The sequence below is a fragment of the Crotalus tigris genome, unplaced genomic scaffold (assembly GCF_016545835.1).
Source record: "Crotalus tigris isolate CLP2741 ecotype Arizona unplaced genomic scaffold, ASM1654583v1 scf7180000017549.6302385, whole genome shotgun sequence".
NCBI classification, from domain to species: domain Eukaryota; kingdom Metazoa; phylum Chordata; class Lepidosauria; order Squamata; family Viperidae; genus Crotalus; species Crotalus tigris.
Genome location: NW_024096467.1, coordinates 1,928,741 through 1,953,196, shown reverse-complemented (window position 1 = coordinate 1,953,196; position 24,456 = coordinate 1,928,741). Strand labels below are relative to the sequence as shown.

General features: G+C 37.7%; 1 long non-coding RNA gene across 3 annotated transcripts in view; it reads right to left on the bottom strand.

Moving 5' to 3' along the window:
• The window catches only part of LOC120305496, a 95,560-nt gene extending 72,079 nt beyond the window's left edge, over window positions 1-23,481 (bottom strand). For 2 of the 3 annotated variants that reach the window (XR_005556056.1, XR_005556055.1), the window contains exons 1-4: window positions 23,352-23,481; window positions 21,789-21,860; window positions 18,983-19,060; window positions 16,510-16,576 (exon numbers count right to left, since the gene is read on the bottom strand). This is a non-coding gene — a long non-coding RNA (uncharacterized LOC120305496). Of the gene's footprint in view, window positions 1-16,509; window positions 16,577-18,282; window positions 18,327-18,982; window positions 19,061-21,788; window positions 21,861-23,351 lie in introns of all 3 variants that reach the window. The other variant, XR_005556057.1, reaches the window with a different exon arrangement.
• Window positions 23,482-24,456: the final 975 nt, after the last annotated feature.

Genomic DNA, 24,456 nt, shown 5'->3' with positions numbered 1-24,456 from the left:
TCACAAAATAATATTTTTTCTTTCATTTTGTTTCTATGTATTTTTCTTCTAATCATAATCAACCTTATGCATAGAAGAAAAGGAATAGGGAGAAGAAAACGCTTGAAAGAAAATAACTTTTACTCTTAATGAAAGCTGTTTTGCCTACTCATTATTAAAACTGTGCATGTGACTCTTGTCTATCAATGATAAACACCAAAAATTATTTGCATTAATTTGAGAACTTGAATGTTGGTCCTTCTGAATCAATACTTTCTTCAAACATGCTGGATTACAGAGTTGCACATTCCATTTTGTACAGGCAAACCATCTGGAATCATTTTGCATTAGCAGATGTTCTTTGAAATGTAAATTAAAAAAAAACATTATCTAAGTTCCCTTATATTAGAAAATCATATAAGTGCCTGTATTTAAGTTTTGATACTTATTATATCAAATCAATCAGAGAAAAGACATTTCCTTTGGAATACTGAACTACTCTGAACAAATCAAGCCAGTTTTATATTTGAAAACATAAGTGATTGTGGGGTTTTGTGTTTGTTTTGAAGGGGAATATAATGGTATACCAAGCCTCCATTCCTAACTGCAACATTCTATAAATTATTGAATTGGTTTAGCAGAGGCATTACTGAACTGAATTAGAATTGCACTGGCAAAGTTTTTGAGTGATTTGACAACTCAGATTTCTGAACCTCAAGAATCAGGAAGCCTTGTTTTATGTATATATTCATGCTTAATGTTATCTGTATTTACTGCAAAAATGCACATGGAATGCAGTGCTTTCAAAAGAAAATTCTCTACAATTATATATATATATATGTATGTATGTATGTATACAGAGAGAGGGGGGGGTAGATAGATGGATAGGTAGATAGGTGGATAGATGGATAGATGGATAGATAGATAGATAGATAGATAGATAGATAGATAGATAGATGGATGAATAGATAGATAGATAGATAGATAGATAGATAGATAGATAGATAGATAGATAGATAGATAGAGCGAGCCATGGTGACACAGTGGTTAGAATGCAGGCTAACTCACTGCTCACTCCAGGCTCAAGGTTAACTCAGCCTTCCATCCTTCCAAAATCAGTAAAATGAGGACCCAGATTGTTGTGAGCAATAGGCTGACTCTGTAAACTGCTTAGAGAGAGCTGTAGCTCAAAGTGCAATTGCAATCTCCTGGTTTTAGCCTCATGCCTTAACTGCTATACTAAACTAGCTGTCTACAATATTAGGTTAAGTGATATAATTACATCAGACTTGATTTTCCCGGTTTTGTATTTTCCAAGTTTATTGGACTTCAATTGTCAGACTTAAGCAAAAGACATGTTGATTGGATTAAGATGGGGAACTCAGGGCTAATGCATAAGGTCACCAGGTTATGGAAGGCAATATAAAATAGAATGAACATACTGTTTTGAACATAAAATGAACATGACCTACTTCATTCTTTGAAATTTGGGATGGGGAGATAACTTACCTTCTGCTCATTCTGAAATGACAGTTAAGTTGATTATTTTATATCTGGTGGCTCTTAATAGGTGAGGCTGATCTGAGCCTCAGGAGCTGTGCTATAATTTAGATTGGATATTGTCTAATTTTCTAGATTCCTAGGAATAGTAGCATTGCTATTCTGGAGAAGGCAAATGAAGTGTATTTTGTTTTCTTTACATGACATCTTGAAATTAAAATTTACCACTTTTATTAGATATTTCATAACAGGCTACTTCAACAAATCAACAGAGATTTCCTTCTCAACATTTGTTTGTTATATTTAGTAAAATGCATTGTTTCTAATTTAAATTGTCCATTTAATTTTTTAAAAGATCAAAAGCAGACATGGGTAAAGGGAAACTACATCAGAATATGGACATTTACAAATAGCAAATAAGCCAATAAAGTAGTTAGTATATAATAAAAATGAAGGCCACCACAATTCTGTCACTCAGTTCTGAGTTTTCTCCTGTCATCTTGGCAAGAAAGGAAAAGAATAGCAGAAGGTAAAAATCAAGGCTTGGGATGGCCCAGTCTAACGATTTAACCAAATCTAAGTAAACTAGCGATGAAGGCTGACTTCAATCCATTAAAGTAGAGGAATTCCGAAATGACAATTTTTATTTAATAACAAATTGGGATGCTTTTATTAATATATAAAGAAATACAGTAATTCCTTATGGTACCTCTGTATTACTTCCTTTTTCCTTAAATAATTATATACTGTATATACTATATATGTTTATTTCTTCTCTGGTACTTATTAGCCTTTAGGTAAAATTGCATTTTTAAATTTTTATATAATCTGACATTCCTTCCTGCATATACTAACTGTGCATCGATGAATACAGGTCCTGGAAGATGTAACTCAGCATTATTTAAATTAATTTATAGAAAGAAGTCATATTTCAAATTTATTCATGCACCCATCCATCATATTTATATTTCCTGCTCATTTTAAGAGAAAATAAAGCATTTGGAGAAGCCAAATCCAAGTTTATAAGATGTTTTTGTGTTCTATTGTTTTTGCTGTAACTAATGCAAACTCTATATTCTTTCTGTACAAGTACAATATTTGCAACCCAATCATTAATCCATTCTTTGAATAGATTTTTCTTAAAAATGTTACATGCACAACTTGTTTCAATCTGGATTGATAAGGAATTTATTATATTATTTTATTATCCATACTATAATGCAGGGGTCTTCAAACTTGGCCCTTTTTGACTTGTGGATTTCAACTCCCAGAATTCCTCGGCCAGCGTACCTGGCTGAGGAATTCTGGGAGTTGAAGTCCACAAGTCATAAAAGGCCAAGTTTGAAGACCCCTGCTATAATGTATCTGCTCATATCTTCAGTTTTGTTGAGATGGATTGCATCTATCCCATCAATTGAATCCCAGTGCCCATTGTTTGAGCTATGCCTGCAGAAAGTATTGCCCAAAAGGCAAACAATGACTGCAGTCTTTAATTATTTTTCTGAAAAATTCTTTCTACATCTTGCATCCAATTCTTCCAAAAGCCAATTAATAGTTCCCATTTCTAAAATTCAGAAATTATTAACTGATATTTTCATGACTTCATAGTTTATATTTAAAAAAAAAACTGGTGAGAAAGACAATCTCTTTGATCTTGTAACATGATCGACTTGACGTCTTTTGGAAATCATTCCTTTTATTCATTTAGACTAGAGTCATATGATTAATATGTATTAGAAATCCTTATACAGCTTTAGGTTCCTGGGGTATGTCAAACACATGCTTATACCTTAATCTGTTTGCTGCATTAAGTGTGCTTCAACACTTTGAAGCTGGAGAGATAAGTACCATATGCATTTCCCTGTGCATTGCATCCTTTCCTCTTTAACTTCAATGTGATGCCAACTCTCATCTCAATCAATCTCAGCATAAAATATTGCTATTCTATTTTCAGCACAGCAAGCACGAACAGAACAAAACAAGCTTCTCTTTGAAGTCTGCAGGGAACAAGTTAATTTTGGCTGTAATATAAACACACACAGACAGAGATGCAAGCACACCAGTGGCTGTATTTAAGTTTTAAAAGAGCAAGTGCTACATGTGATTATATGTGACCTAGGACTTCAGTATCTTTCTCTCAGCAGATGATGATGAGATGAAAATAGAGTTACAGAGGGGAAAAAAAGCCGAAGAACATTTCTGATCTTTTGAACCTTTCTGTATTTCAACAACAGCAAAGGCAGATGGGAGCTCAGTAGGGACTGTCCACAGTTCAGCAATTTTCTTTCCCACTGTGTTATTACACAGTAGGCAGGCTATGCAAGAGAGGTAAACTAATGCAAATGTTTTCCTAAAGAGAGCAGCAGTTGAAAGCAATGTGTGTATTGCGTTTTTGTTGCCATATATTGAACAATCAAGAATCTGCTGCTGTTCTCAACGGTGAGAAAGGTAAGGTTCTACATTTAGGTAACAAAAACCAAATGCACAAATTTAGAATTGGTGGTACCTGGCTCTGTAGTAGTAGTAGTAGTAGTAGTAGTAGTAGTAATAGTAGTAGTAGTAGTAGTACTAGCTGCAAGAGGGATCTTGCAGTCCTAGTGGACAATTACTTAAATATGAATCAGCAGCTGCCAAAAAGGCCAATGCAGTACCACCTTATAATGCCTCGGTAAGACCACACTTGGAATAGTGCATCCAGTTTTGGTCACCACAATATAAAAAAGATGTTGAGACTCTGGAAAGATTGCTGAGAAGAACAATAGGGATGATTAGGGGACTGGCTCCTAAAATATATGAAGAAAGGTTGCAGGAATTGGGTATGTCTGATCTAGTGAAAAGAAGGACTTGAGTGACATGATAGCAATGTTCCAGTATTTGAGGGGGTGTCACAAAGAAGAGAGAGTTAACCTATTCTTCAAAGCACCTGAAGGCAGAACAAAAAGCAATGGGTGGAAACTAATCAAGGAGAGAACCAACCTGGAACTGAGGAGAAATGTCCTTAGAAATTAATCATTGGAACAAGTTGCCTCCAGATGTTGTGGGTGCTCCAACACTGGAGATTTTAAAGAAGAGATTGGACAACTATTTGTCTGAAATGATGTGGGGTTTTCTACCGGAGCAGAGGGACTAGAAGACCTCCAAGGCCCCTTGCAACTCTGTTATTCTCAGCTCTCTCATTCATGCCAACAAACTATAAAATGTGTAGTTATCGTGGCTCTTATGTATAAAAGCCACTTCTCCAAATCCACCTAAATAACAGAATCTGGTGTAAATGGTGGGTTATGTAACTCCAAAGGCAACAGTATGGCTATCCGCCAGTCACAATTGACCATTAACTTTGATTACACTTCTGATTAAAAGTAATAGTTACTGAGAAACTGGTGCATTGTAAAGCCACATCAAGGACAACTCTTTTTTTTTTGTTGTTGGCAGAAATGACTTTGAACCCCTTATAGACTGAGAAGCAGGCTTAACAACCACAAAAATTGGAAGATGAGCTTCAGTGGTAGTGTATTGTGGGTTGAGCAGATTAATCATCTTGACCCATTCAGTCTCGATTCTACTCTGTAACCAAAGTGATTATGAATTCTCTTGACTCCTTTTTCACGAACGTTTTTAAAAGTTTTTTTAAGTTCATTAAAAGTTTTTGAAAAAAAAAAAAACATTTCTCTAACTGGTGTGAACTCAAATGGCTGCTCGGATGACTCATGTGTAATTTAGAGCATGCTAATTTCTACTAATACACTGAACAATAAACTGTAATTTATACATTCCTAATTGCCCATTAGACACCGGTGGTCTTTTTAGAAACTGTATCTACAATGGCTGAAATGCTTAAATGGCTTTCGCTGAAGTAGCCCAATTGATTACAGTAGGATGTATTCAGAATCAATGAACAGAAAGGGCAGTAACACAAAAACCTCCCACTGCATTTTTCCCAATTTTAAAATGAATTTCCATTTATTTTTTTTCAATTGCAAAGTGTAGTCCTATAATTGCACAGATAATAGCCCAGCTGATTATCTCCATTTGTCAATGGTAACAAACCTTCCTTTTCAAACAAACAAATTATTGCCACTAAGGGAAGTAGAAACATTTGTTCGTGTTCTCCACAACTTACATTTAAAAACACCATCTGTAAATGTAGAAATTGGCTAATATAATTATTATAGAAATTTCTCAAAATCTTCCTTGGCAAACAATGCTATTCTTGTAATTAAGCACAGCAAGACAAACATTATTTTTTTATCCCTTTATTATTTTTATAAATAACTCAAGGGAGCGAACATACCTATTTTCTTCTCCTATTTTCCCTCAGAACAATAACTTTGAGAGATGAACTGGGCTGAGACGGGGTGACAGGCCTAAATAAGTGTTGGCAAAAATAAAGGAAATACTCATGAGGATTTAGCTGCATAAATAACACGCTTTCATGGGCCAAGTCACATAGGTATTTTTGGAGATCCAACATTAAGAATTTAAAAATAATTTTATAAAGAGATTTTTTAAGAAAAAAATTACAGGTATTTAGCAACACAAAAACATTAGCTTTAGAGATTTCTTTAACATCTTAATATTACTGACTTTGAGAAATGGAGAAAAGGGAAGCAAACGTGTTCATTTTTCTTATTATAATATGTTATAATGTGATGTGAAGTAATGATTCTCAAACTATGGTCTGTGTAAGTCCATCAAGAGGTTTGCCACACTCTCAAAGCCCTCACTGCCAATTACTGCTAGTCCTCATTTAACGACTGGTTGTTAGCAATTGTTCAAAGTTACAATGGAATCTCTCCCAAAAGATACTTACAACCAGGTTCTGGAGTTTTGATGGCTACATGTATAAACACACCCACACACCCGCACACCCAATTGTGCTTGGAGCTGTTGGCTTGCATTTATGGCTTTTTGCAATACCCTGTGGCCATATGACTGCAATTTTTGGCATTTTTTTACCTGTTTCTGGCATTTACTTCTGGTTTGTGCTAAAAAAATGGCCACTTTGGGGAAAAATGGATTTGTTTAACAGCTGTTGCTTTCTCTTACCAACCTCTACGAAAAACTTTGATGTAGTCACATGGTGATCCACATAATGACCGCCAGAATCTAGGACCATAATTCTAGGCTCAATCATAGTCATAAATTGAATTAGAAAGATACAAGTTTGTTCTTTGTTTTTGCCTCTTGCCATTCAACTGGTTCATAAAAATGTATCTCTGGCTAAAAATTGCTTCACTGACATTTATCTGTGACAATATAAGTTGCAGTGTACAAAACTGACAATAGTGAGATGATCTATATGTGCCACGCTAAGTAGAACACTGATTTTGCACAAACAACTGCAAAAGGAAAATGTGAACATGAGTTAGAGTAATGAATACATTGTTTAAACACAAGATTATATTAAGCCAGAGAACCATTTTCAGAGTTTAAGTTCACATATCTTAAAGTTGCCAAGTCAGAAAAACGCTGGTCTAAATGAACTGTTCACTAGCAAACAGGCAGCTAGCTATAACCTAAAGTAACTGGAAGCAAAATGTTGTTCATGGCATATAGGATTTGGAAGTAGATAATCAGAAGCTGCTAGAAAAAAAATAGCAATTCAGCTGCCCCAGTTTGTAGCAAATAATCTCCTACTGCTTTTATGTTATTGTCTGTTTTATTAATATTTTCTGTTTTATTTTCTGGATTCCTTTTTTTACTGCTTGTAAGCAATTTTATGTTGTCAGCCTTTGGTTGCAATAACTGACTTAGTTTCTTGGTTTGCAATTATTTACTTATTATTAACCACATGCTAGGGATTTTCCAGGGAGTCTTTCTATCCTTGGATGGTTCGTGTTGAGTCCCTCGCGGAAGGCAAGACACGAGAAGCAGTTGTAGTTCTCAGTTTTCTTTATTCTGTGTTCAGCTCACAAGCAGATGGCTTCAGCAGCTCCCAAAACCTCCCAGCTTCTTATATAGGCATTTCCCGGGTCAATGCGATACTTTTCCCGCGCCAGCACCCGCGCATGCGCACGGCGCTGGCGACAGCCTGTCTGGTCCCGGGCAGCTTTGCACCTGCCCGGGACTGCCTGCAAACGCCCCGAGCCGTTTGCAAGGCTCGGGACATAACACCCCTTTCCCCCGGGCTAAAACTACTACCAACATATAATCATTTATTTTATGCAGTGTTCTGCTTCTCAGTGCTCCTATCGTTACCTGGCTTTTGTTTAGCCAGCAATGTTATGTAATCCTCTAAGTATTTAGGAGACTTCCTTGCTCTCTGTGACCTTCTCAGCTCTGGGTTTCTGACAGGTGTTCCCTGACTGAGGGATGACAAGAGCCTGTTCCCCTTATCATGCCTTGGTGCCTTCGAAGGACTTTGCCCCGATGCCTGGCCTGCTTGCTCGCCCACCGGGCTCGTCAGGCCAGGGCTTCTGTCACCTTGTGACCTGGTTGACCTGCCTAGCTGTAGGCCCTCGGGCCCCTTGAAGTGATAGCCACTGCTGGGCGTCTCTATAGAACCTCCTAGGTCCGTCCAAGACCTGTCAGGAGGCTGTCCAATCCCTAAGCCCCGTTCTGTGTCCGGGCTCGTGTGGGTCTCTGTACCTTCCCAAAACTCAGTTACTCCCTGATTTGGGCTAGAGGTGTTGCGGTCGGGACATGGTTCCTCGACCACCACCCTGTAAGTTTGACCCCCTGTAGGATTAGGGGTAAGGTCAGGCCAACTCTGGGGATTGTGTGCCAGCTCTCTTGCGGGGAATGATTTGTTGGGATGCTCCCGGGTATCCTCCGTGACTGGAGTGTTGTGTGATGTGTGTGGAAAGTGAGTATGCCCCCGGGGTGACTCCCTGGCTGGAGTAGGCGTGAGTGCCTGTTGTGTGGGTAAGCTCCATGAATTCCTTTTCGGAGCACTTGCGGAAGCTTGAAATGGGCCGTCAGTGGCTCCATCAGTGGAGATGGGCAGCAACTCGTGCCCTTCCCTTTGCTCCAAAGGGTCCCCCTCCCCCCCTGGAAAAGACCCAGGAGTCTCAGCTGGAAGATGCCGCCTAGGGCGGAGTTGGTCGATGTGCCTGCGCAGGACACGACCGTTGTCCAGGGCTACCTCGTAGGATAGAGGACCCGTGACCCTGGAAACAGAAGTGGGGACCCATGTATGACCAGGCCCGTAATTGCGAGTCCAGACCGGGGCACCCTCAAGTAGTTGTCTAGGTGCCCTAGGATGTGAGGTAGATGAAGGCAATCTGTCCGGATGCAACCGGTCAAGTTTAGTAGTAAGTTGACGCCCCCAACGAAGTTCAGCTGGGCTTCTCCCTGTAGAAGTGGACGGTGTGGTGCGATGCACCACTTGTCCCACCACATACATCGGACAAACCAACAGAAGAATAAGTGCACGCATTAAAGAACATAAGAACTCAGTCAAAAAAGAGGAACCAACATCTTCCCTGGTCCAACACCTTAAAGCTACAGGACATGAAATTGACTTTAAAAATACCAGAACCATTGCCAAAAGTGAACATTTTAATAACAGAATAATCAGAGAAGCCATCGAGATAGAAAAACGCCCACACAGCATGAACAAGCGAGATGATACCTCCCGCCTACCAGCCATTTGGAAACCCGCCCTCATTGACAAACGACTCCCTAACACAAAAAATGATACCAGACCCACACTCACAAAAACCACACAGGATGTCACCACCAAACATCCACGCAAAAAACAAACCCAAAGCCACACTGACTATGAGGCACGACCACAAACCAGAAGCCAGACCACAGCTGCATCATTAGCCACTTTAAACCCCCCCAATCCATACATGAAGCAAACTGACACCCTCCATGAAGAGGAAGCACGACCACGAACGCGAAGCCAAGGAATGGCAGGGCAGCCCAAAATCTTGAATCCCTCTGCAACTCAGACTAACCTGAGCACAACCAAACAGAACACTCCCCCAGCCAATCAGAGCACAGCCAACCCCCCAGCCAATCAGAGCACAGCCAACCCCCCAGCCAATCAGAGCACAGCCAAGCCCCTAACCAATCAGAACACACCTCCACCCAATCAGAACACAGCCAAGCTCCCACCCAATCAGTTCATACCTCCACTGGCAGTTAAAAGGAAGAAACAGCCAAGACCACACACTGCTGCTCGAGGCACGAAGCTGAAAGCACCAGCCTGAAGATGACGAATGGGACTTCGTCGAAACGTTGCCAAGACACTTCCAATTTTACGCGGGAGAAAACCCGAACAACCAAAGACCTACATATATATATATGTATATATGTATAGGTGTGTGTGTGTGTGTGTTTGTTTGCAAGTGCACCCGCAGTAAAAAATAACAACAAAGGTTATCTTAGCTTATCCAGCTAGGACCTTTTTTAGCTTGGAAAACTATTGTGAATATAATAGATAAACAATAGACAGATACTCCTTATAAAAGGATGCTTAATAAAAAGTGTCCACGAAAAGACAAGATGGAGAGACAAGATCAGCAAATGTTGCGGATCCAGTTGGCAAAAGAAAACTCAGGATCATATTGGTTGGAAACATGCGGAAGAGGCCTTCATTCTGCAGTGGATAGACAATGGCTAAAATGATGATGATGGCTCCTTATAAAAATAACATGGCAAATATGGAGGAAAAAATCATTCCGTCTCATTCTATAATACAGCTAGACTTTTTTTTAAATGTATATGAAGCAACCTGTTGAAAAACAAGGTGCAGATGTTAAAATGAAGTCAAAGTGTTTTTAAACCAGGCATGCTGGCTGAGGAATTCTGGGAATTGAACTCCACAAGTCGTAAAAGGGCCAAGTTTGAAGACCCCTGTTTTAAACAGTATTTTGGTTTTTCAGAAAAAAAGGTAATTTGTCTGTGGTGAGAGAATAAAAGATAGATTGTAAAAAAATTCAAATTGAAAATGCTTTGTTTGAGCCTACCAGAAGAGTTCCAACCAGTGCCAGTTGTATTGAAAGTGCTCTTCACTCAAAACATTTGTTTCAAGACATATAGAAATGGAGATGATTTGACTTAGAACATTCCCTACATTCTAAGATGTAACTCACACTTTTGGCTTTTCGACACTTTTTGTTGCATGCAAAGCAGCCCTAGCATTCTTTGATCACATATCGGTTCAACAGAGACATCTTTAAGATTGTCTCCTCTTACTGCTAAAAAAAACTTTTCTAATTTTCAAGCTCAATTAATTAGCAATTTGTAGCCTCTTACACCTTTAATTAATCTGTATTCAGCTGAAATAACTTCCCTTCCATTTTGATATTGATATAATTGTATTTATATATTGGGTTTGACATTCACATTCACTGACCAGGCACTTTCTCCCTGAAGGTTAAAGACAGCTTGTGTGATTGGTTCCATTAGATATGGAAATGGCCCACAATAAATTAGTGGTCTCTTGAAGTGCTTGCAAGTCTATGAATTTAATTCAATAAACACTTTGATATGAAGTCTGTGATGTTTAGTCAGTGTGTTATTATTTCCATTTTTGATAATTGGTGAAACCTACATTTTCATGTTTTCAGACTTTAAGTGGATTTTGGTCAATCCCAACACCAGCTTACTATACAGGTAGTCCTCTACTTACAACTGTATTTGAGCCTAGATGTACAGTCATAAATAATGTAGGTTGTTACATCGGTTTCATATGACAGACCTGATTTTACAACTTTTTTTGTGGCAGTTGTTAAGAGAACCCATTACCTGCAATGTTTTTTTTTTTTACTGGAAACCAGAAAACATATTTTAATTTACAGGAATATAAGACTTCCAATAATCAGTAAAACAAGATCCCTTTTAGCAACAAGTAAACACATGTTATCAATTTCTCGATTCAGAAAAAAGCAATGAAATAAATTGGAAATGACAACTCACTGGAGTGAATTAATATTGGGGTCATGAACTTTCCAGCTAATTTGAGAACAGTGAACATTGGAAAATGGTATCTTTCAGCCTTTCTGTTCATCTTTAAAATCAGCATATATACATGCATACTCATCACATTAGTTCTTTGGTTTTCAGCAATGTGACATAAAGTAACAAAAAAGGAGTACAACAAGAGCAAGCAAATTTAATTAAAGATATGAGTTGTTTACACCAACACCATTCACTACAACCACACAACTGAAACCTTTTTGGTTTTCAGTTTTCACATCTTTCTTCTTTTTGTGTAGTTAAGTCATTTCCATGTACTTGGTTTTGTATCTAGTTTATTTGTCATTTATCCGCTCTTCGGCCCATCTTTTCTTGTTTCACTACACACATCTTCAGCAGTCCATTCACATCACTTCAACTTAGCAGCTTTCAATGTATCAGCCACTATGCAGGACAGACTGTCAGAATACTAACACAGAACATCCATGAACACCAACTAGTAGTCAGAAGATACAATGAAAACTCCTTAATCTCACAATACATGAACAGACTCAACTGCAGTTTCAACTGGGAAATTGTGTGCATCCTAGACCAAGCTAAAACCCCAAAATGCTAGGGAATTACTGGAAGCTTGGCATTCAAACAAATCAGCCATCAATAGATATGTAGAAATGAACCAAATTTACACACCATTCAAAAGATACACTAAAAAAGCAGGAATCTTCCAATCACCAGGCAAAGAGTTTTCACATGTTTCCATTCTGCCAGGAAGAAAAATATGCACCAGGATAGATTGCCTACAGAAATAAATTGCTTTATTTCTTCTCCATGCTCACAGAATGGAGAGACTGGCAAGGAAGGGATTACAAGAGAGTAAGTAGGCACACAATGGGGAATATACTTGCTATATTTATTTGTGGGTTTCTGAATCACCCACTTTTTCAACTTTCTCATTCCAGGGTATCCATTTGTTTTAAAAAAATATTTTCTCTTGGATGGCATCCATTCAAATGTTGCTCATTTTTCCTCCAAAAACACTATTATTCTTCCATCACCCATCAGTGGAATGTAACATACAACTATAATCAGCCTATGAATTTTACTTCACAATCTTCCTTATTGTCATTATAAGATGGACTCAAAGATCTTGACTTTCAACACATATCATAGCTTTGGCCAATCAAGGTTTTCCAAGACAACTTTTTACTAAGCTAGAGAAGGAGTAGATCAGATTACTAGCCTCAGTCATACTCCTGCTAATGGCAAGGTAAAATAATCCTGATGCATTTTTGACACTAACCCACAAATGCCAAGATCACCAGTTTTAACTAAAGAATGCACACACTGCTTCACAAGCTAGGATTTCTAAGCTAGAGATCGCCATACAAGCTAAGAAACTGTTGCTCATGTCCTATCAATTGAGAGATAAATGCTATGTACTGCCACACGCAAAATATCTAAAAATTAAACTAAAAATCAGATTGGGGATAGTAGTATTTTGAACTTCTATATTTTATTAGTGTCACCTTAAAAAGGAGAAAAAGTTCAAATATTCATTATGATGTAAATCAGTCATATGAAGATATTTATCCTAAATATATAATCCTACACATGGAGAGATTTTTTTCTCTTTATGTATAGGATTGTGCTGCAAATTTAACATATACCATTCATTATAAGTTGCTATTTATAGTCATTCTATGATAAGAGAAGCAGACAAAACTAGGTCATTTAGAGGGTGAGGGATTGAGAACTGTGACAGACAAGTAAATGAAAAAAACAATGCTTGGTGATGGTTTAAAAACACTAACATATCTTGCTCTTTACAAAAATATATTGAAGATCTTGGTTTTTAAAATGACTTAACTTTTTTCACATTTTAATTTTTTCTTTTTTAAAAAATTGGACTCTACCCATCCTGTTGATCCACAAAAGACATCTAAAAATGTAGGGACAGTCCCTACAACTCAACTATGAACATCTTTTTGGTATTTAAAGATTGCACTTAATTTTGCGGAGAGGGGAGGAACACAATGAGCAAAGTAAAGCTGTATCATATGCATGAGTTCTTCTCTTTCTGGTTTTGTTTTTAAGTGTGTTTTGGCTGTTCCAAGGCTCATGCAATACTTATGCTTGTTTTCCACCTCAAAATGACAGGAAAATATACCTGCATTTCCAACTGTCAAGCTTTATTAAGCATGCTCCATTCAAAAAGGTGTGGAGGCAAAAACAGCTATTTTGCAATATAGCCTTTACATCTCTGGGGGGTTTCCAAATAAGAAAGCTCTACTTCCTTTAATTTCTAGGCACTAGATTAGGGCAAGGGTCCTCAAACTTGGCCAACTTTAAGACTTGTTGACTTCAACTCCCAGAATTCCACAAGTCTTAAAGTGGCCAAGTTTGAGGACCCCTGGATTAGGGTGACCAGGAATTGAATTCCAGGTTCCCTCCTTGGTCTCATCTTTCCTTCAGTCACATCATGTGCAAAATGTAAAGGACCCAAAAAATTCCATACACTGAAACATACTACTTGAATAATAATTAAGAAATCTTGCTTCCATTGAAATAAATTAGAAAACCCATATGCATTGCAGTTCCAATACTATTAGAAGACACATGTGCACAATTACTTAGATATTAAATAAATCAGAAACACTACTTTCCCATTTATGTTTTTTTAAAAATCTGATTAGCTTTGTTTCCAAAACTGAATAGAAATCTGTAGTTAAGTGGCATGTTGTTATTGTTGTTCTTTCTAGCCAGTCTTGATTCTTGGTTATACTATATATGGATTAGTCCCTGAAGTTTTCTTATGAGGAGTTTGGAAGAATGGGGAAAGAATGACTGGTTCAAAGTTGCTGGCTTCCATTCCTAAGGCAAGATTAAAATTTGAATTTCTCTGTTCCTAATCCAGTGTTTTAACCAGTAGACTGAACTAAGAATTTAGTTACTGAAATTGTGACTAGTGACTGAAAACTCAACTGTTCCTTGATCTTTCATCCCAGCATTTCTGATAATTCTCAGTAACCTTTTCAATGAACATACACTAGTCATGATTTGCTTGAAAGTGTACTGCCTCTTTTGCTTTATTTCATCACCATATTTTTATTACATTAGAGGTTTCCAAGTTCAAGCATTCACTAACATATAATTATCCCACTAAATAATATGAATGTGAATTTAAATCCAAAAGTAAAGGTTTAAGTTTTCATTCAATGAAAATATCTAACTGGGTATCAATCTGAATTAAATGTTAGTTTGTCTCATATCTGTGCACGTGTCTTCAAGCAGCAGGGTGTAGAAATTAAAACTGTTAAAACATAGCAGCTGCAGAATTACTTTTGAAATGCTAATCATTTCCCTTGAGTATTCTGATCCAGCTGTGCATTATTTAACTAAATAGGGGCTCATTGCACTTCTGGAATTTATTTCCAGATGTAGGGAATGTTCATTCCAGAAAAATGAGATAATTAATGCTATACAGTAAATAGGTCCTTCTATCCTGCCTCATCATCATGGTGCACCAGGAATGTATGTCAAGAGCATATACTCCCAAGCAGGGTCACCTAAGGTGCAAAAGACTTCTCAACTGACCAACTAAACTGGACACAGCAAATAGGAAGACTCAGGAGGATGATCACTTTACTGACAATAGCAAAGACATCAATTCATGCTGTGGGGAAGACAAAAAACAATCCTGTATTTTACCAGAAAATTACATGGATAGACAAGACAAAGTGAGTGATGATACAGTGTCCGAGAGTGGGCCCCTCAGATTGGATAGCACTTAACATGCTACTGGGGAAGTAGCTGAAGTGGTTTCAGAATATACTTTATGACATGGCTAAATTAAACCCTTCAGAAGTCTTCCAAAATTGTAAAGACAAAAATTACAGTGGGAACATAGTATATAACAAGCATAAAGATGGAAAAGCTCAACACAGCATCTTTATGCTTGCTACTTGAAATATGAAGCAAATCAATTACACGATAATGTCTTAGGCATCAGCAAATTGAAATGGACTGCAATTGAATACTTTCAGTCAGAAAATCAAAAAAACTGAAAAACTATTACTGATGATTCAAAAGCCAAAGACGATGCAGTGTAGCTTTTATAATGACGAAGGATATACCATTGGTAATAATTGGATACAAAACTCTCAAAGACTGAATATTGTAAGACTTTTTGGACAACCCTTTAATATGACATTTTTACTCCAGCCACTGATGCAGAAGAAGGGGACGTTGCTGACTGAATTCAACAATTTGATTTATGTTAGAATCCTAGTGATACAATGGTTAAAGTACAGTATTGCAGGAAAACTCTGCCCACAGCCTGGAGTTCAATCCTGATGGGGCTCAAGATTGACTCAACCTTCCATCCTTCTGAGGTCAGTAAAATGAGGACTATCCTTCTGAGGTCAGTAAAATGAGGACCCAGTTGTTGGGGAAAATATGTAAATAATAGTTACATAATAGTTACTCCTCCCCTCTGGGAGGAGGTTTCAAAGTATTTCTAGCAGAACTACCTGATTCTGTAATAGCTTTGTTCCATATGCCATCCATCTGATAAACTCGTAAGATTTGTTTTTCTCGCCATGCACCTGTATACATAATCCGAACTAGACTGTGTTGTTTCTCTGTGTCACACAATATATGTGGGCATATGCATAATTCTGTATTTATTTATTTATTTTTGTCATATTTATGTAGTGTATATCAGAGGTGGTGACTCTTTGAGAGCTGTATGCAAGGAAATTTTATTTTAATGTATGCCGATTAGTGTACATTCAAAGTGGCAATAAAGTTATTATTCCACTCCACTCCATTCCATTCCATTCTATTCACTGTAAAGCACCCAGAGAGTGCAGTAAGGCACTATGGGGCAGTATATAAGTCTAAATGCTATTGCTATTGTTCATTGCTAATACAATCTTCAAGTATCTAAACAAACAATGCGTACGTAACAGGGACATCACCAGACTGAGTATGCAGAAATTAAATTGACCATATTATTAATACAAAGAAGTGGAAGAGCTTAGTTATACAATGAAAGTTTTGCCAGGGCTAACCATGGAACAAACCATGAACTGCTTAGGTGGAAATTCAAGTCAAGCTAAAATAGAAGAAGACTTCATATGATTTTGGACAAATACTCACCGCTTTCAAAGAGAACATCAGGAATTTTTCTGAAGTCCTGAACCCCATGGACAGGGAACCAAAGGAACTGTGGAGTGAAATTTTTAAAAAGTATTAATGATGAATATGAAAAGAGATGTCCAAGTCCCCAAAAACATAAGAAGGCAAACTAGATGTCAGAACAACTTGTGGAAATTGCCTAGAAGGCAGGCCACGAAAGACCAAGATTTCAAGAAGGACCTAACAAAAGTATTTTTTAAAAAGGTGTTAGAAGACACAAGAGCCAGTATTACAATTTCATCTGTAATAACACTGAAGATGGAAAAGGGCACAGAAAAATAAGGATAGCCTTCTAAAAGATCTCTATGCTCAGAAGGAGGTAACAACCTCAAATTAGTTTGCTAAAGCAGGGTTTTTCAACCTTTTCACCCACTGTACCACTTTTAGGATATGACAACATGCGAGTACCACTAGTCGCCTAGCAAGGTGTCAAAAACTTGACGACCCAAAAAAAAAGGAAAAAAGTGATAAACTACAGGTAGTCCTGTCTTACAACAGTTCGCTTAGTGACTGTTCAAAGTTACAATGGCACTGAAAAAAGTGCCCCCCCAAGCCACAGCCGAGCAAGACAACTGCCTGCCACCCGGCAGCGCTCTTCCTCCTGTCCAAGGTTTTCATCGTTGTGAGCATTTCTGTTGAGGATTGGCTGTGGGCGTGGGGTGGGGGTGTTTGGTTTTTATTCCCCCCATCTGCCGGGTGGTTGCAGCAGGTTTTGGTCACTTTACATGAGCCTGGAACACTGTGACCGTCATAAATATGAATCAGTTGCCAAGCATCTGAATGTGAATCACAAGACCCTGGAGAGGCTGCAACATTCCAGCTGATTGGTGCTTCTTCTGGGCTCAGCAGAAGCGCCAGGATCAATGCCGAGTTCCAGCTGGAGCCTGGTGCTGATCCTGGCGCTTCTGCTGAGCCCTGACAGCCCTGCAGCTCCAGCCATCTCTCGCTCAGGTTTGTGCGGTGCTGCCACCATTTCAGCTCATTCCCCTCCCCCGCTACCACTTTTCTAGGATGGTCGCATACCACCTGCCAGGTGTCAATGTACCACAGGTGGTACCCATACCACTGGTTGAAAAGCCCTGTGCTAAAAAATTCCATAGATCAAACGAATATGGAAGGCGTATAATAAAATTCTGTACAGTAAATATGTCAACATCCAGGATATCTCAACAGGAATTCCATATTTTCTAAGAACCTCTGGTAATTACCAAGTTTTAAGGTTAGTCACATAAGCAATGGCTTCCTACGCAAGAGGAAGATGGACTCTGAACTCTGAAGAAGCAGTCAATTCATTCTCTGAAGAACAATCAATCCAGACTATTCATTCAAGTAATAAATGATCAGGTTCAAATAATCATATTCCTGACACATTATGATGAGACCTAGCTTCAAATGTTCCTAAAAATGGGAGGGGAAGGGAGGGAAGGGAAGGACCAACAGCAAGAAGATAGACTCAATTATAGTACCGATGAGTGTGCCATTGGAAGATGAAGAAATAGGATGGGAACGGATCATCCCCGAGATATTCTATGTAGTTGCTAAGAGTTGACACTGATTTGATAATACATAAACAGATTACTTTGAACAGAAAAAGCTTCTCAAACTATACAGGTATTCCCAAGTCTCATTTTAAAATGTATATTGTACTTCATGGCTGATACAAAGAATTGAGAGCAGTAGAGTTTGGTAGTATACAAAAGCTTAGATTTGCTTAGATTAGCACATCTTCTTCACCTTAATAAAGCTGGAACCAAGGCTCTGTAAATAAAGTCATGGAGCTGTGAAATGAAAATAAAAATTAATATTGTTCTTTAAAGAAAACGTCAACCATGATGGGTTTTATATGTGTTTAAAATAGATTTTGCATTGGAGCAGGCATAATCATAGCATCTTGTTTGTTGTTGTTTTTTTGTTGTTGTTCTGGGAAAGATATTGATGCAGGGGCCTTGTGACAAGCAAGATGAAGAAAATATGCAAACTAGGATTATATATCATGACTATACCTCAGGTTTACTGACCTGTGTCCAATATTGTTGCTTAATCAAATCATTTATCTACAATATACTGTATGGAACTTGGTAAATCTATATATATGCAAATGCCTCTCATATTACTAAGCTAGTTAATGGTGAGCTAGACTGTAGATATATAACTAGCTTAAAAACTCTATGCCCATCAATAGGTTTTTATCAAAGAGGTAGGAGATACTGAGAGCAGTGTCAAGATTCAAGCCCAATATACTATGCTTTTCAGTATTTTATACATATATTTATTAATGAGGTAATGGAAATGCTTATTTGATTTGACAATGACATAAACCTGGTGAGAAAATTTATCTAAAATGACAGAAATAAATTTCAAAGAATGATAATAACAGAATTTAACTCACTTAGAAAAAAACAGATCATATGCCCATGGACAGAATTAGGGTTACCTGGCTTGGCAGTAGTACTTGTGAAAAAGATCTGGGAATAGTAGTTGATTACAAGTGATGATTCAACAATGTGGTGTACTGCAAAGGAAGTTAATACTTATTTTAGGCATTAACAATAACAGCAACAACAAAAATACAGGTTCTACATCAAATCAACATTCCATTTTATTCTAGTTGGATTAAAATCTCTTTGTGTAATGTCCATTTCTGGACAATGCACTTTTGAGAAAAATTCAGAGAAGGGCAGTGACGGTGAAGTAGAAATTAAGTCATATAAAGAGAGATTCAAAGATCTAGAAATGTTTGCTTTAGAGAAAAGGGGAGATGTGAGCGCTGTCTACAAATATCTGAAAGTGTGTCACCCAGAAGATCAAGACCTATTTGGTATCATTACAGAGGATATGACACAGATTAATACATTTTAGTTAGAAGAAAAAAAAGTTTTTAATTGAAAGTTAGGAAAGAAATTCAAACAATACGAGCAGTTCAACAGTGGAATCAATTACTCAGAAAGCTGTCTAACTTTTGCTAGAATTGACAAAGCAGAGACTGGACAGTTTACTGTTTGGATGCTTCAGTTTGGATTACTTTGCCCTCCAGATTCAGTAGCCCAAGTATTATATGTTACATAGTTGTTGTTTTTTCTTCTTCCACACAATTCATGTTAAGTATCCCTCATTCAAGTAACTAATTTAAAAAGTTGTACAGTACAGCAGTCAGGACAGAGCCCTGTGGCCCTCCGCTCAATACTTTCCTCCAAGTTAAAATGTGGTCCAACTAATGGACCTGGTTTGGATGTAGTCATTCAGTCAACTGTGAGACCATCTAACAGTTGTGTCATCTAGTCAGTGGTGGGATTTAGCTAGTTCACACCACTTCAGCAGAAACATGGCTAATTTTTTGTTGCCCAGGCCCAGAATGGACTTCCGGGTAGCGGCATCCACACAGAGAATCGGTTGTTCCCATATTTGAATCCCATCACTGCATCTAGTCCATATTTTACCACTTTGTTAAGGGAATAACACAAGTTACACATTATGCCGTTGAACTACTTTGCTAAGATTTGAGTAAACTGTTCTGATCTCCTAAGCTAGTAGGAATAGAAAAACTGGCTTTAATATACTGTCAAGGAAAGAATAGAACAACTGGCTTTAATATACTTAAAAAATTTACATTATCAAAGTGGAAAGTATGACAAGTTGGCTATCTGAAAATGAACCTTTGTTAGAAGTCCTTCAAATCTCCCTTAATAAGGAGATTGAGTACCTGTCAATTTGGAAGTGAATTGCACCCATACCTCAGAAATATGTATTAAGTGGGTTCCCTAGATTAACATTTGTTAATTTATTTTTTTTAAAGACTTCCAAGCAGCTTAACCAGGAATGAACATATTCAAGAGCTTCCAATTTCATGTCTGGTATCAGTTGAAAAAGGGTGATGGAATGCCAAAAAGGGTTTAGGAATTTAGCATTTCATTTTCAAGAGCAGGAAAGTGCTTCAGAGCATAATGGAACATAAATGAAACATTTGTCTGCAATTCATTTCCCACACACATCTGGTGGGAGATACTTGGTTTAAGAAGTGTTGACATGCTCTTTGTACTCATTATGGTTTGGAAATATTAAACTAGGGTTTCATGCCTAGCTAGCATCCTGTTAAGGGGTGCAAGTATTTAGATAGCAAAATATTGTAACATTACCATACAGTTCAGCTATTAGAAGTGTGGAAAAGAAATCAAAATGTTCCCTGCCATTCAATCTTCCCTTATTCCTCAAGGTCCAACCTCACAATCATTTCCAGGGTAAAAGGTGAGAAATTACACAACAAAAGATAACAAACTTGACAAAGAGGTTGAAATTAGTCAAAGGTAGCAGCCTATTCAGGTAAACATTCCTTTTAGGATACCAGAGATTTCACTCATTAATAAACAAAAGGTCCCTTCCTCTATGTGACTACCATTCCTATCCACAAAATGTTAAATAAATGGAAAAAAACCCCACAAGTTCAGCCAGGGTGCCTAACCAATGAGTGCCCCCTTTTGGCCATGCAGCTAATTGCATTTTCCAATAATTGCTGGGAGAAACAAAATAAAGGTATGTCTATAAAAGTAACCACATCAAAACTGTAACTTTGTAGCTATCTTTGATTGCCCTAACTGTCTATCTTGCTATGATTGTCTATCATGCTCTCCCATAAACCTCTCCTCTGTTTCCAGCAATTTGCCCTCTGTACTTGGAAAGCCAGGCCTGGAATTTTCTTCTAAGAACTATCTTCCAAAAGGTTTTCCTAGTTGTGTGGTTAAAGCATATCATTCTAAAGCCCTAAGAACCAGAACTATATTCTTTATGGGAAACCACCAATGATCGTGGGAAGCCCCAAGACGAATGGACTTTTCCCCCTGTGCTTGAAATTCACAAATCAACATTTGCAATCACAAATTTAGGTCTGATACTAATAGCCTTTTACCTCCCCAAACACCCTTCGCAAAGCAATAAATGGCATCATGATGGATAAATATTTATAGTTAATGAAATAACTGATGTCTGGAGGATGTATGGATTGACTTGGTTTAGTGAGCTAGAAAAATGTTAAGGATTCATTAATAAGAGGGATGAAAAACACAGTGACAACCATGCAGCATAAGAATATCAAGTCAACATCAACCATGTTAACAGCAGGCAATGTTAACAAGGCTTCTGGCTTACTTCCCCCATTTTTTGATGTGTGAATTGTATAAAGCCAATCAAATGAAAATCACACAAGAACGGAATGGAAAACCTCAATTAAAGGTAAAGAAAATGCTCACACTTTCCTCATTCTTGCAGTGTGACAGCAATAGCAGCTGGTAGGCTTCCGAAGGAGTTAACTCATCAGCTTCCTGCCAGGGCAAAAAGAGTGGGGGGTAAAATTTAATTGCAGCAAGCATTCACACTACAATGCACCTAACCTATTAAAACTACTTGGAAACAAAAGGGCTTGCCTGAGTGGAATCCTGAGTCAAGACAGACAAAGCTTAAGGTTGCACAGTTGAAAAGAAATTCATTTGACCTTGAGATGTTCTGATTGAAAGCAAACGGTTATAAGAAAATGATTGTCATAGCAGTTTTAAGGTAGATTTTGGTGTACATGAATGTTCTAATTCTGAACAGCAGTACATTTACAACACAAATAGAAAGTCTGAATTATAAACATTATAAGAACAGCTGATATATTCCAGAATTCTGTTTAGCAGCATCAAGTGATAAAACTTTTTAACTTTATTGCAGATTGAAAATGTGCATTTTATAATAGACTATTTGTCACATCCACCCTCCTTTCTGTGATCCATCATGAAGGTGTGTCCATCACTGGAGGTTTTTTAGAAGAGATTAAGGGGGGGCTGAGATAAGGAGGCACTGCCTTTTAACTGCAGTAAAAACACTGTGCTAGAGGGTCAGTCTATTCTCCAAAGCACCTGAAGGCAGGACAAGAAGCAATGGATAGAAACTAATCAAGAAGATAACCAACCTAAAACTAAACATAAATTTTTTGACAGAATTAATCAGTGGAACAACTTGTCTTCAGAAGTTGTGGGTTCTCCAACACTGGAGGTTTTTAGGAAGAGATTGGGTAACCATTTGTCTGAAATGGTATAGGGTTCCCTGCCTGAACAGGGGGTTGGACTAGAAGACCCCCCCAATGTTCCTTCCGACTTTGTTATTTCAGGAAAGAAAGTGAAATGCCAAAATAGTACTTCATGGAAAATTTTAAGGAGAACAATAGCACATTCAAGGAAAGTCCCTTTCTTTGTGTCAAAACACTGGCAAGAATCTTCAGAAACACAGGCTCTTGAGTCTTACTATCTTATTTGCCTTTTTCTCATGACCTCTTGGGTAGCGAAACATCAGATGCTTGCTAAACTAAAGAAAGCGAATATATGTTAGCTGCTAGCTGCAAGAGATCCATCTCCATCCATTTTCTTCTATGACTAGAGTTACGCAAACCTAGCATACACATTTGTAGCCCCCTTTTTTCAAATATTACAATGTAAAAGAAATTTTAATCGACATATTTATTTGTTCGTTGAATTATTTTGCCACCTATCTTGCCGTGGGGCTTCTCTAGGAGGCTTACAATAATAAAAAGGAAGAAAAATGAAAAGGCATATAAACAGAAGTAAAATAATAGAACAATAGAGTAAACAACGACAAAGGAACACAATGAGAATAAATACATCAGTAAGATAATCAAAAAGATGGATGGGTAGAGAGCAGAGAGCAAAGGGGAGGTAAGAGTCTGCCATTAATCCAGCAGCCATCTCCAGTGTGGAACTTCCCCCTTGGGTCCTTAGGCTCTGGCTGAAGGATAGGAGGTTTGGAGCAGATCCTACCTTACAAGATAAGGAGTTCCAAAATGTGGGTGCTGCAGCAGAGATCTTCTTCTGGATCCTGATAGATGGGGGTTCTTTGACCAACAGGATCTGAAGCAGGCCCTCTCTGCCTGAGTAGGACAGGCTTTCTCTGGAAACAGATTTAGGGATTTTACTCTTAGAGGAATCCATAGCAGAATATATACTAACGAAAGAAATATCATATAATCATTCTAGAAAGCGCCGAAAAAACAAGTGCCACAGAACATATGCTGAGTGTTTTAGAGGTTAATCAAGATAAAAATATTTCATGTCCATCTCACATTTACTCAAATAAATGCATTTCCATCTGCCTCATGCATATTTGTTTAGATTTGTAAAAACTTTATTTTGCCATGTTTTAAAACATACTACCAGAGGGACTAGTAGGCCAAAAGAAATCTTAAGAGAGTTGCAAATCTCTACTTGCAACATTTCTTTTGTAATTACATAGATTTTCTTGCCTATGGGGAAGGTATCTCAGTGTAACCTTCTGCCATGTAAAAATCTCCAGGCAAGCACCTGCAGAGTCCGAGATTTTTTCTTAAACTGCCAAATGAATAAACTGGGGTTCATCCCAACAATGTTTGCATGGACTAAGACAGTGTTTCTCAACCTTGACAATTTTAAGGCATGTGGACTTCAACTCCCAGAATTCCACAGCCAGCAGTGCTGGCTGTGGAATTCTGGGAGTTGAAGTCCACATGCCTTAAAATTGTCAAGGTTGAGAAACACTGGACTAAGAGATGCAGAATCAAATCATTTCTAAGGACAATACCAAGGGTGGCCTTTGTTATTATAGAACTGTCCACTTTTTAATTTTTTTGTTATACAAATTCAAATTTCTGAGAATCTGACCAGCAATTGTATCAACTTTACATAGAGAATTGGGACTGTAAAAATTCAAACGTGTTTCTTCCAGGAAATAATAAGGTACAATCATTCCTTTCTTCCTTAAATCATACCAGATAGAGAATAACAATCTCTCTGCTAACGGAGCAAGTGCTAATAAATGAAAGACAAATCACAAGCAGTTGATGATTCTATTAAAAAGCATAATAACATCAAGTTACAAAATCTGATCAGT